This window comes from Odocoileus virginianus, chromosome 12, assembly GCF_023699985.2.
Source record: "Odocoileus virginianus isolate 20LAN1187 ecotype Illinois chromosome 12, Ovbor_1.2, whole genome shotgun sequence".
Taxonomy (NCBI): Eukaryota; Metazoa; Chordata; class Mammalia; order Artiodactyla; family Cervidae; genus Odocoileus; species Odocoileus virginianus.
The window spans coordinates 16,477,509-16,498,686 of record NC_069685.1 but is presented as its reverse complement, the minus strand read 5'-3'; the positions used below and the strand labels follow the sequence as shown (position 1 = coordinate 16,498,686).

At 46.4% G+C, this 21,178-nt stretch overlaps 1 long non-coding RNA gene across 1 annotated transcript in view; it reads right to left on the bottom strand.

Annotated features, from left to right (window-relative positions):
* Positions 1-6,723: 6,723 nt before the first annotated feature.
* Positions 6,724-21,178, bottom strand: part of LOC110135861 (uncharacterized) — a 127,034-nt gene continuing 112,579 nt past the window's right edge. The window contains exon 3 of the long non-coding RNA XR_011490620.1: positions 6,724-6,928. This is a non-coding gene — a long non-coding RNA (uncharacterized lncRNA). The remainder of the gene's footprint in view (positions 6,929-21,178) is intronic.

Genomic DNA, 21,178 nt, shown 5'->3' with positions numbered 1-21,178 from the left:
CCCATGCACAGAGGAGCCTGGCGGGCTGCTGTCCATGCAACTGAAATGACTGACTTAGCACGCATGTTCTGTAACTCAGTGTGGTCCAATATAGTAGTCTCCAGCGCGTGTGGCTGCAGGGCACTGAAAATATTCCTAGAATGACTGAAGAACTAAATTTTCAATTTTCTTTAACTTTAATTAATTTAAATCGCCATCAATGGCTAATGGCTACTGAACTGACTGGCTTGGCTCTAGGAATCAACAGTGTGTGTGTGTGTGTTTAGAAAATGTAGAACTTCATGTGAAAGAAAGAGAAGGAAAAGGAAGAAAAGATATGGCCTGCTTGGATTCTACTAGAAAAATTCTCCCCACCGTCGCTATACTATCCCCACCCAGGCAATAAGGAGATCCTAGCAATCAGGCCCAAAGAGAACAGTGTCATCATGAGGTTCCATTAATCACTTGGGAGCAAGGCTGTCATGCCCACACACAGGCTGGCACTGCTCTGCATTCATGCCTCCTGATTGATGGCACTTGCAGCCATCTCGAGCAAGGCAATGGACAAGGGGGAAAGTATCGGGATGGCCTTGTCATTGACCAGCCCAAGCCAATCATGGGTTATTGTGTGGAGCTGTGGCTTTTACACATCAAGGGTGTCCGAGCCCAGGGAGGACATCTCCCACCCCTTTTAAAGTGACATAAGTCAGGAGCTATGAGTGGAGAGGGGTGATCCAAAGACCACAGGAATCTCAAGCGTGTCTGCTGGTCTGCTGTGGGCCTTGGAGTTGTTCTCTGAGCTGGCAAAAACAGAGGATGCTGAGTAGTTTGTTGGGGACTCCAAGCCATGCGGATGATGTGGGCAACCTCCTAAAGGACACAGGAAACACAAACAGACATGGATGGGAGTGTCTGTGTGTGGGAGGGCAGATCCCTGCTGGTGGGAGACTGGGGGCTCCAGACAAAGCATCAGGAAGACAGACCCCCACCCCTGTTTACCACCCTCTCCCCTGTGTTCATTTTCCAGCTACATTTTAATTAGGAAATGCTGAAGAAATCTTGAAAAGTATAAAGAACCAGACATTAATACGTTTCTCGTTTCTCTCCACCCGGGGTGGGGGAGAAAACCCCAATTGTCAATTAATCCACATTTCATTTCTGTAAAGTTCAGTTTTTCCTTCCCTCCCCATGTCTGCATCTGAACAGCAGTGTGAAGCATGCTATGAAATCTTTAGCTGCTGCTGCTGCCTTACTTTCAAGTTAGGAGAGAAGTGCCTTTTTCATTAAGAATTCTTTTGTTTTTCTCTGTGGCCATTGCTACAAAGATGTAGCCAATTTAGATTAAACAGGCTGAGGAGTGCTATTCGATATGTCAGCCAGGCACACTTCTTGAAATCTGGTAGTTCAGCAGGTACAGCTTTAAAAAAAGAAAAAAGAGTCAGGAAGCTGCTCCCAGAGGGGCGCACACTTGGGTTGTGAGTCTGGGAATGAGAGCCGGGGGTCCTCCCGGGTTTCTCCGGATTCAGCCTGGGGAGCGATGGGAACAGCTCGCGCCCTCTCTCTCTGCCCGTCTTCACCCTCGTCCTGCTCCTCCTCCCCTTCCCCTGCTGCCGCGGGTTTCTATCTCCATTGTTCCCTGAAGCCCGGCAGCCAGTGTGCAGCCGGGCCCAGCACTGGATCCGCAGCCAGCAACTTCCTCTGAAGCTGCGATGCATAATTACAACCAGCTGCTCCTGCTCCGGGCGGCTGGCCGGCCAGCTCTGCAAACAAGCGTCCTGATACCCGGAGTTCCCCCGGAGGCCACAGCCGGCTCCTGGCAGCAGCAAATCCTCCGAAGGCAGCGCCCACGCCCTCGGAAGACAAGCGAGCAACCCGTGTCCCTCTCGTGGCTCCCAGAGGCTAGCTGCCTCCTCTCTTCTCCATTGAGGCAGAGAGGGTCGTTTCCATTGCTCAGAGGAAGGTGTCTGCTCTGTCACCTGCTGCTGCCCTCACCCTAGCAGCCTGGTGTCACCTCGAAGCAGGATGGTGTAGGACTGGCTGTCCAGGGGTTAAGACTCCTCTGTGCTTCCACTGCAGGCGGCGGTGGTTTGATCCCTGGTGGGGAACTAAGATTCCACAGGCCACATGTGGCCAAAAATTTTTTAATTTTAATAAAGCAGGTGGCGTGTCCTAGGTCTGACTCAGGGAGCAGGAGCACCAGGGGTCCCGGCTTTCGGTCAGCATCTCAGCTAAGGCGAACATGGAGGGATGGAGGTGGGAAATTTGCCCTGCTCTCAGCTAGCAGGAGGCAAAGAGACAATTGAGGTTGCTTTAAAAGGACACTAGTGAAAATCCAAACAAGCTTCACTTAGTCTCTGGAACTAAGAAGAGCAGCGAATGAGCATGTGAGAGCTGAGGAATGGCCCCAGACCCACCTCAGAGCTGTGGGTTCATTCGGGGACCTCAGTGATTTTTCAGGCTTGACTACAAGTATGACTCTGATCCAAAATTAGGCTTTGGATGTGTAACACCAGGCTCCCTGCCCCACCCACCGCCTCTGTCTGCCCTCTGCCGTTTCTTCAGAGCCTGGCTCCGGGCCAGAGCTGGCCCTTCTGGCTCCTGGGGGAAGGGCTGGCCTCGGTGTTCTGTCTTGTTCTGTTTCCAGGCAGGGTTTTAGGATGGGTGAAGGTGCGTGGGCTCTTCAGGAAGTAGAGGGGAAACTGATACGCTTGGGAAGGGCATCCCAACCTTAAATCACTCACTTCATCCAGCCAAAGGTGGAGGAGACCGTGCAGGTAGGAGCATGGCCGTGCCACCCTGTGCTGCCCATGATGCTTCTGCCCACCTGTGCCTGCCAGCCTAGGCTCCCGGCAGGTCTTCAGCAGTGAGAGCTGAGCCAGGCTGGGCCTGCTGCTCTGTTATGTCCAACCGCAGCTGTAGAGGTGGGGAGCAGCCGGGAGTCTGCTGTGGATCAGGAGCTGCTCATTTTACAGGGCCATTTCCCAGGGCTGCTGGCCCTGGCAGGAGTGGTGCAGACAGCAGCATCTTCGAGGCGGCTCGTCCTGTCAGCTTCGGCAGTCAGACTACAGGCAGCGGCGGGGCTGTCGTGTTGGGGTTCGCCTTTGCAGCCTTCTTTGTCTCATTGTCTTAAAACCTCAGTAGAACTGGGTTTGCAGAGTGGTCCCAGGCAGGGAGCACTTCCTTGGAAGGAATTTTAAAGCAGCATGGATTGGCCAAGGGCATGCCAAGAACCAGTCACGCTTGAGCGTGTGTCCGCATTGGGGTTAGTGCCTCACCAACTGTGACTTTTCCGTGTGTCCTCAACAGTCTCTGCTAACCTTTGCGATTTAATTCCCCACAGGAAGAAAACAATACCACTTAGAGTGTTCTTTCGATGTTCAACCCACGCTTTCCCTTCGGATTCTTGAGCCTGGATACACTTTAGAAGCACATGCAAAGCAAACTCCAGTCTGCGAGAGCATCACAACGCAGCTCTTTGAGCGCGGATATGACTGATGCAGCTTGACCAGCTCCTCCACCCAGAGCAGCCGGGAAGTCCGAGGGATGGAGTAACGTGATTTGGGGCAGGTTTTTCTTCGGTGGCTTGAGATGAGGAACAAGCTTAACAAGCAGTCATGTCTGAGTTCTCACTCCGCTGCAGACCTTGCTTGAGGACTTCAGAGCTTTAAAGGTCTCTGTTCCCAGAAAAGAAGCAGGAGAAGGCACCTAAAACCCTGTTCTATCAGTAAGTGGAGAACAAAAGATGTACAAGAACAGGAAGAGAAAACAGTCCTCAGAATGATCAAAGTGAGGTTGAGAGGGACAAGTGCCAGATGTTGAAGACAGGAGACTTATTTTTCTTACTCGGCCCCTAATTATCCATGCAGCCTTGACAATCTATTTACTTCTCCTGGCTTAAGTTTTCTCATCTATAAAATAGGGTGGTGATACCATCTCACTGCTAATCGATCGTGTGTGTGTGTGTGTGTGTGTGTGTGTGTGTGTGTGTGTTGAGAACAAGCACATGAAGAATGTTAAAAGTGGTAGAGACGCATTTTGTAGTAGTGTGTGTATGCTAAGTCGCTTCAGTCGTGTTGGACTCTTTGCAACCCCATAGACTGTAGCCTGCCAGGTTCCTCTGTCCCTGGGATTCTCTGGGCAAAAATACTGGAGTATGTTGCCATGCCCTCCTCCAGGGGATTGTCACCCAGGAATCGAACCTGTCTCATGTCTCCTGCACTGGTAGGCAGCTTCCTTACCACTAGCACTGCAAGTAAACTAGTATAAGTATTAGCAGCCAGGGACTTTCCTGATAGTCCAGTGGTTAAGACTCCACACTCCCGATGAAGGGGGCCTGAGTTTGATCCCTGGTCAGGCAACTAAACCCTGCATCCCACAACTATCACCCATCACAGTCAAATATATATAAATAAATAAAATTTTAAAATAACAGATTATCTGAACACTGGGAAAAATATTGATAGTATCTGACAGGTATACTGGAATTTATGTAAAAAAGAAAGTAAACTCATAAGTTCACAGAAAATTAAAAACATTAGATCTTAGCAGCTATATGTGTATCTTGCTTAGGCTTGTTGATTATTTAAATGAATATTTAGGTCCTGCCATTGCAGTGGGTTTCATGGGACAACATCCACTGATAAATAAGAAATACAAGTACTTTTTTAGGTATAACAACCTTTTTCAATTATAAAAATATATAGGGCTTGTAACTTGTTGCCCATCGGATGGAGTTTTATTTGACCACTCTCAGGCCCCTTTGAGCATCTCCCGGTACTTTACAAAGATGTTACTGACACTTTGAGAGCCAGGTATCATGTGTCACTCTTTCCACCAACAGATTGAGAAACTGAAGCATGAAGAGGTGAAGCGAGGTCTCTGGGGGAGCAGGTGATGGCCTGGCTTCTGGTCTCTTTCTCTAAGCCCTGCTCCACTTTGTCTCTCTCATAAACAGCCATTGATAACTTCATCCCCAGGCCAAACACTGCCAACCAGGACCCACAGTGTGCAAATGGGATCTCCACCATCCTGAGCAAAGCCAAGATCTGAGCAGAAATGGAAGAGAGACAAATGTTACCACTGGAGGCAGACAGACCAGTCAGAGTGATGCCCCAGGAACAAGGAAGTAATGGGTGGAAAGCTCCACATGATTGGTCCATTTGTACTAACAAAGATCATACAAACCTAATGCAAGACCTCCTGAACGTTTATTTAACCATCTATTTTTGACACTATACTTAGAGATTTTTCTTCCTTGGTATCAGAACTGTGCAGAGAAATAGACTGAAGACAAAACAACTAAAATTTCATGTGAATGTTCATATGTTGTGATAATGCATGTCATTATGTATGAGTCAACCAAGTGTTTAAACTGACTGAATATTTCTACTTAAGCTTTAAGGTTGTGACCCATTTTCCATTTACATACTGTGTACTCAAATACATACCATATCTCTTTAGGTTTTTTACCTGGCTCTACCACTCACTAGCTTTGTGACCTTAGGCAAAAGCTCTGAGCCTCAAATTTCTACTCTGTAAATGGGTAATCAGGCCTATCTCTGATTTTATTTTTTTGCTAATACTAATTGATTTTATGTTAGTAAAGGTATTGAACACAAACCCTGGTATAGAAAGAGTGCTTAGTAAATGATACTTCCTCCTTCCCGTCTTCTAGTGTCTTCCTTAAGGAAGTACTTTCATGTCTATTGCACATATACAATTCAGTAAGGCAGCTCAGAGGTGTATAATTATCCTTGCCAAATACATGAGAAAACTCTGCCTCAGAGAAGTTAAGTAATGTGCTCAGAGTACACAGCATATTGGCACGAAACCTGCCACTAGTCCTGTGATTCCTCAGACCTGAGATCTTTCCAGAAGCTTCCGTCCATGACGACCATTGCCTCTACCCAACAGAAGCTCTTCATTTATCATCTACGCCAAACCAATTTCTATTCTCAGGGGGTAGCTCCTTGGTGCCCCTTCCTGGGTCTCCCCTACTCTGTAGCCCCAGCTTCAATCCCATCCTGTCCCTCAGCAGTTTCCCTCTGCCTCGACCTGGGGTTGGATATTCAGGGACTCACCCATGCGGCAATAAGTCAGAACGAATTGGGAGGGAATGTTCTTTTAAATGAAAGAAGTTGCATTAGATACTACCACACACATTATGTTGTTAAATATCTACAGCATGATAAAATCATTCCAAATGTCACCAATCCCTGGGGGACTTATTAATAATTAAGCATTTTTAGTTCACTTAGGAATGCAGATTCCATTTAACAGAAAAATACACACTAAATCTGTCCATTATACTGCAGCTTGCAACAGAATATGTTCGAGATCTCAGCTGGGTTTCCCCAGGACAGATGACAAAGTTAATGCAGGTACCAGTCTTTCCTAAAGCAGCACCCTGAATTTGTGTTTATTAGGAGTGTTTATTAGAGTGACTAATAATGGAAGGGAGACAGCTTGACAAGGGTTGGGGAGAGACAAGAGGAGCCTAGAGGAAATTGGATGATCTTGAAGAATGTAGGGCAGAACAGAGACCCAGGCTGTGAGGTAGAGTAAATTATTTGTCCCCTCACTGATTTTTAAGGTTTTTAAAGGCTGAACTAGGGAAAGAAGGCCTTGTTATACAGGTTTCATTTAATGAGAAGGCCGCTTACATTTTTATTTAACTAACTCCAAAAAGATACATGGCCCTGGACACACACACACACACACACACACACACACACACACACACACTTTTCTTTTAAAAGCAGTTTTCTTTATTTGCTTTGTTTTGTTCAAAATGATATCTGGTGCTCTTTTCTTCATCTCCATTTCCTGGGCAAAGTCAGAATACTGAATATCTTGAAAGAAAGAAAGGGATGCCAGCAGACAGATTGCCAGTCTTCTCCGTGTCTTTCAGACATGTACTGTTTTCTTCTAGGCCCACCGAAGAAGATTCCTTTTGAAGATGATCAAGGAGACAAAGGGAGAGAGAGGTGAGCCCTGGGGAAATCCATGATCTTTTGGTCCTGTTATTTAACCTCTCTCTCTCTAGGCCCCCTTTCCTACCAATAGAAGTTTTCATGATCTCAAAATCCCTTCTAGCCGTGAGGTACCAGAAATCTAGGCTTGAAACAGGGAGGTTTCTTCTCAATGGTGGCTGAAGAATTTTGCAAGCTTTTAGCAGAAAATGACCGTGGATAAATTCTTCCACTTTTCTGTTTCCTGAACTGAAACTCTATGTAAATCAGGCGACTTCTTCCCTCCCTCACTTAAAGCACCTGCCAACCTCATAAAAGAGCCATAAATTTGGTCGCAAGGGTCCCAACAAAGGAAAAGGATCCTTTCCCAACAAGGGAGGTCAGTGGGACAGGCTATCACCAGGAAGCAGAAACTGCAGGGAAGACTGTTCCGGTGTCCCCTGTAATCAGCCTGGATGCAGAGGAGTCTGCAAAGCTGCCAAGCAGCAGGACTTAACGTGGAAAGCGGACTTGGTTGGCTTTATAGTCTCTTCGCTTTCATCCTGATGTTATTAGAGGTCAAGGTCCAGCTAGTACTGCCTCCAGGGGACTTCTGGTCTGAGAAAGTTGTTTGTGTGTGTGGAGGAATCACTCTGAGTGGCTTAAAACCAGGACTTCCTGCTGTTAGACACAGGGTCCAGGCAAGTGGACCGGTGGGGCAGAGATTCCCACCCTCCTCTCAGGAAAGAACCGACTCGGCTAGAGAGGAATGTGAGAAGAAAGGGGGGAGGGGAGAGCCATGAAAGCTATTTATCTCAAAGCAGCCTTGGGAGAGGAGCAGGGGAGGAGGGGCCGAGTTTCAAAACAACTTGCTGACTTAAGAGACTGTAAGAATGGTGGAGGCAAGATGATTTCAAGTCAGATAGATTAATAATAAACTTGATTATCCTGAATGGTTTTCTTTAGCCACTGGTTTTCTTATTCTGAACTTCAGTGTTTTTTCTTGCTAATAACTAGCTTGTCCCAGATGACCACTGTGTGTATTCTATATTTCGCCATTTTTAGAAGCAGGGGGTGAGGTTTCTCACTTTTCCTTCACACACACACACACACACACACACACACACACACACACACACACCCTATCATCCTACTCTGAAATGAGTTCTCTCTTTTTTGGCCACACTGTTTTGGTCACACCTCGAGGCATGTTGAACTTCCCCGACCAGGGATCGAACTCATGCCCCGCTGTATTGGAAGTACATAATCTTAACCACTAGATGATCAGAGAGGTCCAACCAACATGAGCCTGATACTCTGAGGAATTATTGTGCTCTGTCTCTTTTTTAAAAAAAAAATCTAGAAAACTCTTTGGGAACTGTCAGTGCTAATCAGTCAGAATTATGCTTATAACCAAGTGGGATCCTATCACCTATGGTTCACAAGTAGTTGCTTCAGATAGACACTGAGAAATCATATCCAATAGGGCATGGCCTTGATCGTCAGCAGATTAAAAATTATGTTTCTGTGTGTGTGTGTGTTGGGGGAGGGGGTTGTTTTCTTCTTTAGCTGCTGTTATTTCTTATACTTTGGGCTCCTGGTAAAGAAAAGCATCTTGGGGATTTCTAGGGTTCTAACCATGACCATAGATTTTCCATCCTTGTAGGAGTAGAGTCCAACCAATTCACTGCACAGATGATTAAACTGTGGACCAGAGAAGTAAACCAGAATAAGTGTGGTCACCCAGCTGGTTAACCACAGAGCCGGAGAAGGAACTTGGGCTTCCAGGCTCCTTGTTCCGTGCTCTTTCTACTCAGGTGGATTCTAGGAGATCTGTTTTGCAGAACTTCCTTTCCACTTTGTACTCAGCCGGAGACAAGAAATCATATTATGGGTGTATGTACCCAAAGTCCTTATCAGTCAAACATTCCCCGGCACCTCACTTTCACCCCACTGTTGGAAGGCCATATATCTGCATAAGGATACAGCAGGAACACATACAGGCACACAACAACTGTTCTTTTTTATGACCTTTTCCTTTGCTCCAAGGTTAATTTCTCTTTGTCCTCAATTTCCTTTTTACCCGCGTCTATTCACTTATATTAGTTTGTATGCTAACACTTAAATATACCACCTTTAAATATGGGAACAGCTAACTACAATCCATAGCACCTAAAAAGTAATCTAAGTTTGTGTGCTATTTCTTACTTTTGCCCCGTGGTGATCATGTGATGGGTGGGAGCTTTGAAGTTATGCCAGTATCAACTCTCCTTCTGAATATGAGCTTAAGTGACTTGCCCAAGAATAGCAGGCAGAGTTGGAATGGGACGGTCCCCATAGACCCACAGACTGTTCTTTTTTCTATGATGCCATACCACCAACCTGCCGACATTAGGTTTTATATCCTCTTTTCATTCCTGTCCAACACTGGGAGAGAGAGATACTAATGGAAATAAGATGGTCATGACATGACGCAGACAGGATATGGGAGGACAAAATGAGGACTGAACAACCCAGCCTGTGCAGCTCAACATACTAGTCACCAGCCTTGTGTGGAATGTTAATGCAAATTAATTACACTTAAATAAAATTAGAAGTTTAGTTCTTTAGGTCTTCACCTTGCAAATGCTCAATAGCCACAAGTGGCTTGTGGCTGTGACACTGGGCATACTGGGATATGGAGCCTCACTCTCATCATGGTAAGCTCTATGGCACAGCTCTGCTCGGCCAGATGCTAGGCCATCAGGGTTTAATAGGAATAACTATCATTTACACAGGGGCTTCCCTGCTGGCTCACAGGTAAAAAATCCACCCGCAATGCAGGAGACCTGGGCTTGATCCCTGAGTTGGGAAGATCCCCTGGAGAAGGGAATGGCAAACCACTCCAGTATTCTTGCCTGGAGAATCCCTTGGACAGAGGAGCCTGGCAGCCTATAGCCCATAGGGTTGCAAAGAGTCAGACACAACTGCCTAAGCACACACTCAGCACACACAACAGCATACAGACCTTATTGCTGGTGTTTTATGACTATTTTCATTCATCTTCATATAACCTATGAATTAGTATTATTTTCATTTGACAGAAGAAGGAACTGATATTAAAATTTTTTATAATTTGACCTTTAGGTTTACTCGTAAATGGCAGAAACATGAACACAGACTTGTTAATAACAGACTATAATGTGAGCTCTAGTTTCCTGGGAGGAGCCATAAAGACTGATAATAAAACTAACATTTACTAAGCACAGACTATATGCCAGGCACTGTTCTAACAGTTAACACATACAATTTCACTGAATCCTCTCTAAGGTAGGCATGCTCATTATTCCCATAAAGAAATGAATTTAGAGAGGTTAAGAAACTGTCCTAATGGCAAGCAACTAGTAAATGATGAACAGGGAATTTAAACTCAAGTAGTCTGGGTTGAGAAGCTGGGTGCCAAATCACTATACCATACTGATAAGCAAGTGGCTGCTGCTCCTGTGTTATATAGAAGGCAAGGACCAACCTGCAGCTCACAGATCTAGTCCTGGTTCACAGGGCTGGTGATTCTTTCCAGATGGGCTAGCTGATGAAGACAGCTGTCATCTGCCTCTGCTCAGAAGGCTTGGCTCCCCTTCTTACTTCTGGCCGGCAAGCTTCTATGTCAAGCTGCCATGGCTAGAAGTCTTCACGAAGGTCATGCTCAAGCAAGTCTTGAAAACAATCCTTTGCCCTCCTCCTTGGAGGTGTCCCACCTCAGCTCAGTATGGGGTAATTTCAACACCATCCTGTTGGCATTCCTGTTTGACATCTGGTTGGCCCAACTGACATCCTCTCAGTCCTGGCATACTGGCTGAACTCCAGGCATGGTGGTGAATCTGTCTTACCTTTTAAATTAAAGTTCTACCAGACAATCTAGATGATCCTCAGGGTTCAGGACATCAACCCTGAATACTCATTGGAAGGACTAATGCTGACGCTGAAGCTCCAATACTGTAACCACCTGATTTGAAGAGCCAACTCACTGGAAAAGACCCTGCTGCTAGGAAAGATTGAAGGCAAGAGGAGAAGGGGACGACAGAGAATGAGATGCTTTGATGCACCACTGACTCCATGGACATGAGTTTGACCAAACTCTGGGAGATGGTGAAGGACAGGGAAGCCTGGCATGCTACAGTCCATGGGGTCGCAAAGAGTCAGACACGACTTAGCGTCTGAACAATAGATGATCCTCATGAGCTGACTCAAGAAGTTGGCTGTGATATTTCTGGTACTGGTATGTAGATTTTTATTTACTCTGGTCTAGAACCAGGAGTATATACTTGTACATACGAGTACAAGTACATACTCCATCTACCAGCCTCATCAAGATATCCTGATTGATTTTTGCTTAATTTTCCTATTGCCTTGATACTTTCAGAGCATTACCGCTGAGAAGAAAAAGTCAATGGAGGGTGTTTCTTTTGTATTCAGAGGTGAACTTCCTTTGGCTACTAATGGGATTCTCATTGCATGGGTTAGCATTCAATCGTGGTCAACTTTTTGACTTCTCACACCCTTAACAGTATCATAACTTGCAAGATGGTCCAAAATCTTTTGGAGGCTGTTTTAAGTAGGGTGGCTTCAGTCACTCAGTCGCTCAGCTGTGTCCAACTCTTTGAGACCCCAAGCACTGTAGCCCACCAGGCTCCTGTGTCCATGGAATTTCCCAGGCAAGAATGCTGGAGTTGGTTGCTATTTCCTTCTCCAGAGGATCTTCCCTACCCAGGGATGGAACCCGTATCTCTTGGGTCTCCTGCATTGGCAGGCAGGTTCTTTACCAACAGAGCCGCCTGGGAAGCCCCAGTGTGGCTTAGCAGTCACCAGATGCTGTGCTGTGCTTAGTCGCTCAGCCGAATCTGACTCTTTGCGACCCCATGGACTGTAGCCTGCCTGCCAGACTCCTCTGTCCAAGGGGATTCTCCAGGCAAAAATACTGGAGTGGGTTGCCATGCTCTCCTCCAGGTGATCTTCCCAACCCAGGGATCAAACCCAGGTCTCCCGCATTACAGGTGGATTCTTTACCATCTGTGCCACCAGGGAAGCCCAAGAATACTGGGGTGGGTAGCTGATTCCTTCTCCAGGGGAACTTCCTGATCCAGAAATCGAACTGGGGTCTCTTGCATTGCAGGCAGATTCTTTACCAGCTGAGCTACCAGGGAAGCCCAGTCACTACATAACAGCTCATAAATGGCTTTAACAGAGAATGGCCTGTAGGTTGTGAAGTTGAAAGTGCCTCCCTGAGACCTTGAAACGTAGGTTTCTTAATGTACTTTGGAACAAATAAACTCTCAAGCCAGTCTCACACTGTCAGTGGTGTGAAGTGGCTGTGGGGAATACCAGAATATAAATGGTGGAATCTTCAGGGAATCCCACTGAAATTTTTTAGTCAAGTCAGTAACAGATCTTGTGTAAGTCAACTCTAATTATCAAAGGCTTTTGTAAAATTGGTGGATACACTGCACTTCCTCTACGTGATATGCCACAAATACCACAGGAAAGTCACTCCCACGTCACGCTGAAGCCCAAACACACGGTTGTCTGTCAGGAGTACAGCTGATCTTATTGTGCAACCACTGGTTTGCAAGCAAATTGACATGAATTGTGCAGCAACAGAAAACTGTTGGAAGTTTGAGAGAGCTGCCTTAACATTCTCATAGATTGTTCTTCTCAAAAAGGGTAATGAACTTAGAGTCCTGCTATGTGTTCTTGGCACTCTACATAACAAAGATAGGTAAACACAGCTATCTAAGTCACTTCTTCTATTTCTCTTCTTTCCCCTTAACCTAAGATTAGCCTCCAACACTATACCCTTTGTGCTCTCAGGGTCCTGAGCTATCTCTCTGGCTGCACTGGGTCTTAATTTACTGCATGCAGGATCTAGTTCCCTGACCAGGGATCGAACCCTGGCCCGCTGGCACCGGAAACGGAGTCAACCCTTGGACCACCAGGGAAGTCCCACTTCTTCTGTTTCAACCTAAAATTTTCCCCAGGTGCAGACCCATGATCATAATTCATGACTCCAGCTGCCTGGAGCTGGAATCCAGGGAACAAACTCCTATTTTTAACCTAATCTGACATGGATGCTTCAAGAGGTAGAACATTCCTTCTCGTGGGGACACTCAAGCACAGGATGACTGGCTATTGAAGAGTATTGTGAAGGGGGTTTAAGAACTAGTATGGTGGCCACACTAAATTACCCAGTCAAACCCAGACAGGTTAAGATTTAGCATGTTCTCTAATCTGCAAAGTTCTGTATTCACAATGTTCTACTCTTTGAACACATCACACTTTCTTCTTCTTAGGGTCATTGCCCACCTGGTATTTTTTTCCCTGGAATGTCAACACATGGCTGTTGACACAAAGTTGACCATTTCTTTTATTGTTAACATGTTGATTTAAATACTTTCTTCTTAGGCCATTTCTAATACCTCTTTCTAGGGAGGTAGACTATGTTATTTTTATTTCTGAATCCATTTAATTTTCTACCCAAATGTATGCAGCATGTGGACCTATCTATAGTTCTTTGTGGGCTGGTTGTCTGTAGACTGTAAGGGGGAATACATTTCTGGTTTATTCATTAATGTTACATCTGTACACAGCACATAACAGGCATTTATGTAACTGTCGAATGAATGAATGAATAGTAAAAGCAGATTAAAGTCATTTACAGAATCTAAGCTGCAGAACTTTTGAACTGGAAGACATGATCAGAGACAATCTATGCCATTGTTTACCAGTGAAGTATAAATATCCTCAATTTCTTATTTTCTGCAAGCTTGATGCTATGAAAATTCCCAAGCACTCTATAGCTATCTTTGATTGGGTTGCACATGGGAACTTGTGTTCTGTACCATCAGAAATCCAGCAAAAGAAAAAACAAAGTTTTCTGTTTTGCTTGTTTGTTAAACAATATCCTGGGCTTGGATATATTTGGATAGTCTATTAGTTTCTTTACAGATGGTTTGGAATCACCTGATCATCCTTCAGCGTCTTTCATCTCTCCAGCTAGTCTGAATGCAGTGGGTGTATCCTAGAGGGCTTTCTCTGGTCCCATGGGTGGACAGTGACCCTGCTGCTCTGACTCGTGGTGTCCATGGCCAACTCTCCAGGTGGGGGCTGGTCACACTAAGTTTAATAGGACCAAAGGCGCCAATGACCAGATGCATTAGGAACAGAGAGGCAGGGAAGCAGGGTCCTGAAAATAGAAAGCACGTCAAAAAATAGATGACGAGTTGATAATGCCTTGAGGCCTTTGTTCAGGAACACTCTGGTACTATAAAGGGAAAGGCAACCGTGCCATATTCTTCTGTGAAGTGCGAGTCGGTTTTTCTTCAAGAGTTCTTCCCAAAGAAGGCCTTGTGGGTTGTGGCTAACTCAGTTTTCCATTTTTATCTAGATTTGTGTTTCAACGCAAAATGTTATTCTTTTGCCAAGGATTGCTGTATCATCACATTAACAATAAGATAAACAAACTTGACAAAAATTCACTGAGAACAATAAGCATTGGTAATTGTATATTCTTGTCCTAGGTATTTCCTTCTTGTTCTCAATTAAAAAGCAGTCCCAGCAGTTGTGTATGCTGTATCATTTGTTCACCTTAAATAAATACTTTTGAATCTAAAAATATAGCAGAAATAAAACTTTCTGAAAAAAATAAAAAAAGCTGAAACTCAGAATCACATCAAAAATGAGAAATGGATTTTTAGGGGATCAGGATGCTTTTCAAGCCGCTGAGGTTTCCTGACAAGCCAGCTCTGTTACAGTCCTAGATCCACGAGGATCTCAGCCCTAGACATATAGCTGAATGGTGCAGATGCCCAGGAGAATATTTGAGATCTGCTTAGACTTCACAGAACTATGAGTTGACTACACTCATTGGCAGATATTTCAGGAAAGAATAGGATTTGAATTAGCATTCGGTCAGCTCACAACTATGATCTACTAGTGCATTTTAATTCACTCTGCTTTAATTCAACACATGATTTCAACTGTGACTAGCAGTGCACACATCTGAGAGCCCTACTAGAGGTGGTGCACATGTGTGAATTTGCTACTTTTAGGGGCATGGGCTCAGCTGCACACTTCTCTCTCCAGATCACCGATGGAAATGACCAGGGAAACTTCAGGAAGAAGTAAAGTTGCTGACCACTTTAGCTTCCACACCTGATCCATGCAGCAGCTGGGCTCTGAGCCCTTCAGGACAGGGTAACCTGTCTCCTCCCACCCGACCTATGGGCTTTTAAGTAGCCGGCTCTAACATGGAGACAGAAAGCTCTCACACAGCCTCCTTTGCTATGCTCACACTTCCCTCATGACGTGCTGAAACCAGCGCGTGAGGACAGACACACTCATAATAAGAGCAGAAAGCAGTGATGGTGCTGGCGATTTTATACCTGGGCCAAGTGCCAGAACTGGCTCTGGGGAGGAGGTGCATGGAGGAATGCCCTCCTCTCAACCCTTTGCAAAAACAAAGGTTAGGGCTACTATTAACTGAGTGCTGCTGGCAGACTCTGGCTTAAGGGTTGTTTTTCTTTCCCCAGAACCTTTGGAGATGGGACCTCAACTAAGATCAACAAGGGGGCTTTTAAACCCCAAACATGCATACGGACCCAGCATAGCTGACGAGGTGAAGGGGCAGGACCCTAGCTCCCAGTGCCACTTTGGCCCATGGAAGCCCTCTCTTTTCAGTGTTGCTAAATGAATCATCTATGCAGCCTCTGGACACCTAAAACCGTCTTGAGTTTTTTACAAAATCCCACAGTATTTCTGTGTCTACAGTTCATAGGGTCACCAAGAGTCAGACAAGACTGAAAAGACAGCATGCAGGCACTTCTGAGTCAGGAATTCACAGATGGCTTAAGGGTGTGTTCTGGGTTCAGAGCCTCTCACGAGGTTAAGACATCAGCCTGGGCTGCAGTCACCTAAAGTTCTGACTGGGGTAAGAGCACCCATTTCGTCTAAGATGCTCACTCACATCACTTTCCCTAGGCAGGCAGTGCTGGCTGACAACAGAAGGCCTCAGTTCCTTGATATGCGGACCACATCCACACACATAGTTGCATGAGTGTTCTCATGACACTGGTGGCCAGCTTTTCCTACGGCGAGTGATACAGGAGACAGCAAAATGGAAGTCACAATGTCTCTTATGTACTGGCCTTGGAAGCCACACACACTTGGTTACACAAGTCACCCTGCTTAACAGGGAGGGGACTACATGAGCACATGAGTACTGGGGGGCAGGGGTCCTCGGGGGCCATCCTGGAGGCTGGCTACCATGGCTGCCTACCGGCTCTACTGCTGCCCATGGGAAATGATCTTCTCTCAAGAGCTATACAAATACCAGAGCTGGGACTTCCTCACAGTCCAGTGGCTAAGAGTCTGTGCTCCCAATGCAGGGAGTCCAGGTTCAGTTCCCAGCCAGGGAACTAGATTCCACATGCTGCAATTAAGACTTGGTATAGCCAAAAAAAAAAAAAACAAAAACAAAAACCCACCAAGAAACAAAACAAATACCTGAGTTCTTCCCAAGAGCTACACAAATCTGATGCTCATGGAAATGTCCAAGTGTCTTTCCAGAGAAGAGTCAACAGTTCCTGACCTCCTGTCTGCCTCCAGTAGGGGGTTCAGTGACCCACCCCAGTCACCACATCTCTGCTGTGCGCAAGCACACCCGTGACAAATGCTGACAGTAACCTAGTCACTGACTATCCAGGCACACGCCATGGCTTAGATGCAGCTTGAAAGCGAGGCCCACCCCCAGAGAAACTTCTCGATGGAGTATTGCTCTAAAATGAGCTTTTGGGAGCCCCAAAGACTAAATAAGCCTATCTAAGTTATACCCGCGAAGCTCTGGGGAGAATGTGCCCTCCCTGGGTTTCTGCTCTCTTGCTGGAGGGCAAATAAAGCTTGCTGACTCAGAAGGGAGTAGAGACGCTCAACGGTAGTAGTTCTGGGGTTCAACTTTGGTGGCTGTCTGCAGAAACTCCAGTGATCTGCAAGATAATCTAACCTAATTTCAACTGTAAACTTAAAAATCAACTGAACAGATAGTACATGCCTGGCTGTTTAGAAACATTACTTCTTTTAATCTTCAGAGGAGCCCTTAGGTAGGTATCATGACCACCATAAAGCTGCGAACTGAAGCTCAGGGAGGTTAAATGACACACCCAGTGTCCCAGCTAGGAGACGTGGGCTCAGAATGTTCCAATCTGAGCGTGTCTGACACCAGAGCCCATGTTATGCACTCTCTGAGACCTCTCCAGCTGAGAAGAGAGAACGTGTATCCGGGAAAGAGGAAGGAGAGGACAGGGGCCCCACACCGCCATGGCCCAGCATCAGGGGCAGGGAGACGGATGGAGGCAAAGAGGGGCAAACTGAAGAGGGACAAACTAATGGCATCTGCTGTCGCGAGTGACCAGTCTAAGGATGCTCTTCGGCTCATCTCTTGGCCCGCTTCTCCTCAGTCTAGGAGCCAGAGATGCCAGATGGGTCTCAGGGGGCAACAAACTGTGCATCTTCCTCTGGCTCCAAGGAGAGTCGGGTTGTTAATAAGTTACTCTAGCCTGGCCTCCTGCTAAGTTAAGCATCACTTTAAAAAAAATCCTCACATCATTATTGTAAGGTAAGTATTACTGCTGCTTTTAATAGTTGGAGAAATGGAGGACTGGGAAGTTTAGGGACATCCCCAAGGTCAAAAGACCCCAGGGTCAAAGCTCACATTTCAACCCAGGCATCTGACTTTAAGGCCATCAAGCACCTTAACACCATGTTCTACTAGACAGAGGTTGGGGGTCGTGGACGACCGCGTGGCCCATTCAGCGCGGGCTGACAGCGCCAGCCCGCGACCGGGGAGGGGCAGGGTCGCCAGTCCTCCTTAGGGACGCATGCGGATGGCGCCAGCCGGGCTCAGGCAGCCACATGGGAGCCTGCTACTCCGGGGCCCACTGGACCCTGCTGCTTGCGGGCCTGGCCCGCGGCGGGTCCTGGCCTTGGCCTTGCCCGAGTCGGAAGGCAGCCCCATGCTCGGCTGGACAGCAACTGGGGTGCTCAGGATAGGTGAGCTAGAGAGTGAGGTACCGAGGCTTAGGCGTGCGCCAAGGACCAGGGCGTGGGGCTCTGAACCCAGATCACCACGCCCCGACCCCCCTCCCCCGGCGATCCCCACTCCGCACCACCCCCCTCCCACCGCCAGTGATCTGTCTGCCCGTCTGGCCGGAGCCCGGGCCGGGCGCGGCCGGGCGGTGGTGGGTGATGCGGGGGAAGGGAGGGGACGCCCTGCCCCTCGGCCGCAGACCCCGGGGGCTTTGTGTATTCGGAACCGGATTCCCCACCTCCCTCCCCCACCTCCCATTCCCGCTTTCTTTTCCCTTAACCCAAGTCCCAGTAGAGTATTCAGCAATTAGCACATGGGGGGGGGGGGGGGTGGAAGGCGGCGGCGGGCGGGCGTGGGGGCGGTGAGATTCCCCCGCAACCCACCGCCTCCGCCAGGCTGGGTCCCGAGCTCCCGCCTGCGCTGCCTTCGTGCGCCACCTACCGGCTGCTCTCGGCAGCTTCGAGCCCGCCAGCGCGGTTCCTAGGCAGATCTTGATCTCCGTGGACAATAGACAATGGGATTTTTTTTTTTAAACAATGATTTATTTTGGGGGGTGGGGATAAGAGGAAAGGAGGGAGGGAGGGAGGAAGCAGCCGTGTGTTTGTCATCGCTTTAGAAAAAAAATGTCTGTTCTATCATTGTTTCTGCATATCCATTATATTGAGGACAAAAGAATCCCCTTCTGGAACAACAAAGCCAAGGGAAATGTTTTCTGTGGCTGACATTTAATTGTGTGAGCAAGGTGCTACATTATCACGGGGAGAGATTGTAAGGAAGCCAGAGCACAGCTTAGGTTCAGAAGCCTGATTTTCTGCATTAAGATGTGGGCTTTCTTACAAGAACCCCGTTTTATATGGCCTCATGTGTCTCCACTGGTGTCATGCGGGACACACAATTCTGTGTTTCTATATAGTTGCCTAACCCATCACAAGGATTCCTTGTGGGTTGTTTTTGCACTACCTTCAATGGCCCGTTCTTTTACAGCCAACGGGGATAATCATGCTTCATTTCACAACCTCCCTACACTCAGTTTACCAAAAGGATACTAATTTTAAGAAGCTGTTAGGAGACCAACCCCCTCAGTGGTACACAGGAAGCGGGCAGAATGCCTTGTCCAAAGTCATGCAAATAATCAGAGATGCAGTCAGGGCCAGAAAGCTTGTATCCTGAGCCCTGGTTTCTAGCATGACCTGCTGTTTAATGTCCTGATGCCCAACACCCCCTGACTCTCTCACCCTGTCCTTTCTGGCTGGACAAACACCCAGGCAGTGAGTTGTGTGCACAAAGATGGGTGGTAACTCAGGCCTGAGCCGGGTGGGCTAAAGTGTAAACTTCCTTGATTGGCGGCAGCCCTTTTATTCCCTCTTCACCCCTTTCTCTCTGTAGAACGAAGGAGGGATTGAAGGGTGCAATATGGACATTATCTTCATTCCTTAATTTTGTTATTTTTGCTGTGATAAGTTAATATGTAAAACCTATACAAGTATCCACAATTCATTAGAAGATGCTTTTTCTGAGATGCAAGGCTTAAGCAGCCCTCCATTCCACCTCCAGTGCTAACCCAGATGCTGGGAAAACAGAAGGTGTGTCTTCCATCTTTAGAAATTGTTTTCAGTGATCTCTTGACAAAGATGGTTTACCCTTGGGAACTTGACTAAGATTTCCTTCTTAGGTTCATGAAAAATCCCTGGGGAGATGCAGATAGCTGATCATATTGTAACAGAGACATTTTTCTTCTGCCATTTTGCAAAACACACTACAACAGACGGCACTCCCCTTTCAACTCTTAACTGTGACATGCTAACTGAGACAGGATTGTCGAATCTCAGGTGAGAAGCTCAGTAAACATCTTTGCACATCCAAAATAAGTCAACCCATCATAGAAGTCTGCTTATTTGAAAGGTTGTTCGATCTGTTTAAAGCAAATAGACTAATCGCACAATCTGTAGACAAATAGACAAGCCGAAGAGGTTTCAAAACAAAAGCCCAGAGCATTCTCTAACTCTCTTTTAACTGTGTTCTAAAAGCATAGAGAAGACAAAAAACACACTGGGATTGCAAGCAGTTCTTAAACCTTTCTGCTGAGTTGTGGCACTTGAAGCACTATGGTTTATACTGAGGCTGTGTGGCATGTTAACAGGGAGTTTAGATTTTCTACATCTAAACATTAGTTATTATGTTTTTTTTTTTTGTACCCAGTAGTGATTCATCCTGTCTCCACAGAAAGACCCCCAGTTCAATGATATTTTGTTATGACAACCACCCACCTACAAACACCTTGCCTCAAGGATGTTGTGAGAATCAAATGTGATCAAATGAGATGATGTAGGTAAAAGTGCTTTTAAAAGCCTAAAGCACTCTTCCAATGTGAGGACTTATTCCCATGTGTTTGAGGTTTTGAAAGTATGGAAATCATTCATTGGAGCTGTCCCATAGCTCTTCCGTAAAGTTGTGACCGGCCCATTTTTCAGATGGGAGCTTATGGTTACACATCAGGGGCAAGGTTTAATGTAAATTTTAGAATATGCAAATCTGACCTTAAAGAATTCCCTCACATCATGTTGGTATCTGGTAAATGCTAGAATACTGGTGACTCACTGCTTCCCTAATATCCTTATTTGGTTGCATACAAATAAAAATGATTATTTTTCAGATTTAGGTTTTCTTAAATTGTGGTGTGAGCAGTTATTTTTGCTTTTGCTTTAGTCACCGTTCTCTGTAGTAGAGAGTGTATTTAGAGTTGTAAAATCTGCTTTTTTTCATTTGCAGCTTAAATTTAGATATGGAATACAGCAACTGAAGTACTCTCTTGGTCAGATATAGGAGTTGTCATAATTCAATCCGGTATCTCTGGCACGTGGCCCTCATTTGTACACATGGGGAAGGACTCCACATCACCAACTTCACAAGTACGTGCTTCATAAGACTACCTACACAGCATGCCTGTTCACATAGCATTTCTCTTTGGGACATCTCAAGTGACTGGCAGATAGTCTTTTTAAAGTCTATTGACTTTTGGCTGTGTTAGGCATCAGTTGTGGCATGCGGGCTTCTCCCTAGTTGTGGCGTGGGCTCAGTAGTTGCTGAGCCTGGGCTGAGTTACCCTGCAGCATGTGGGATCTTAGTTCCCCAA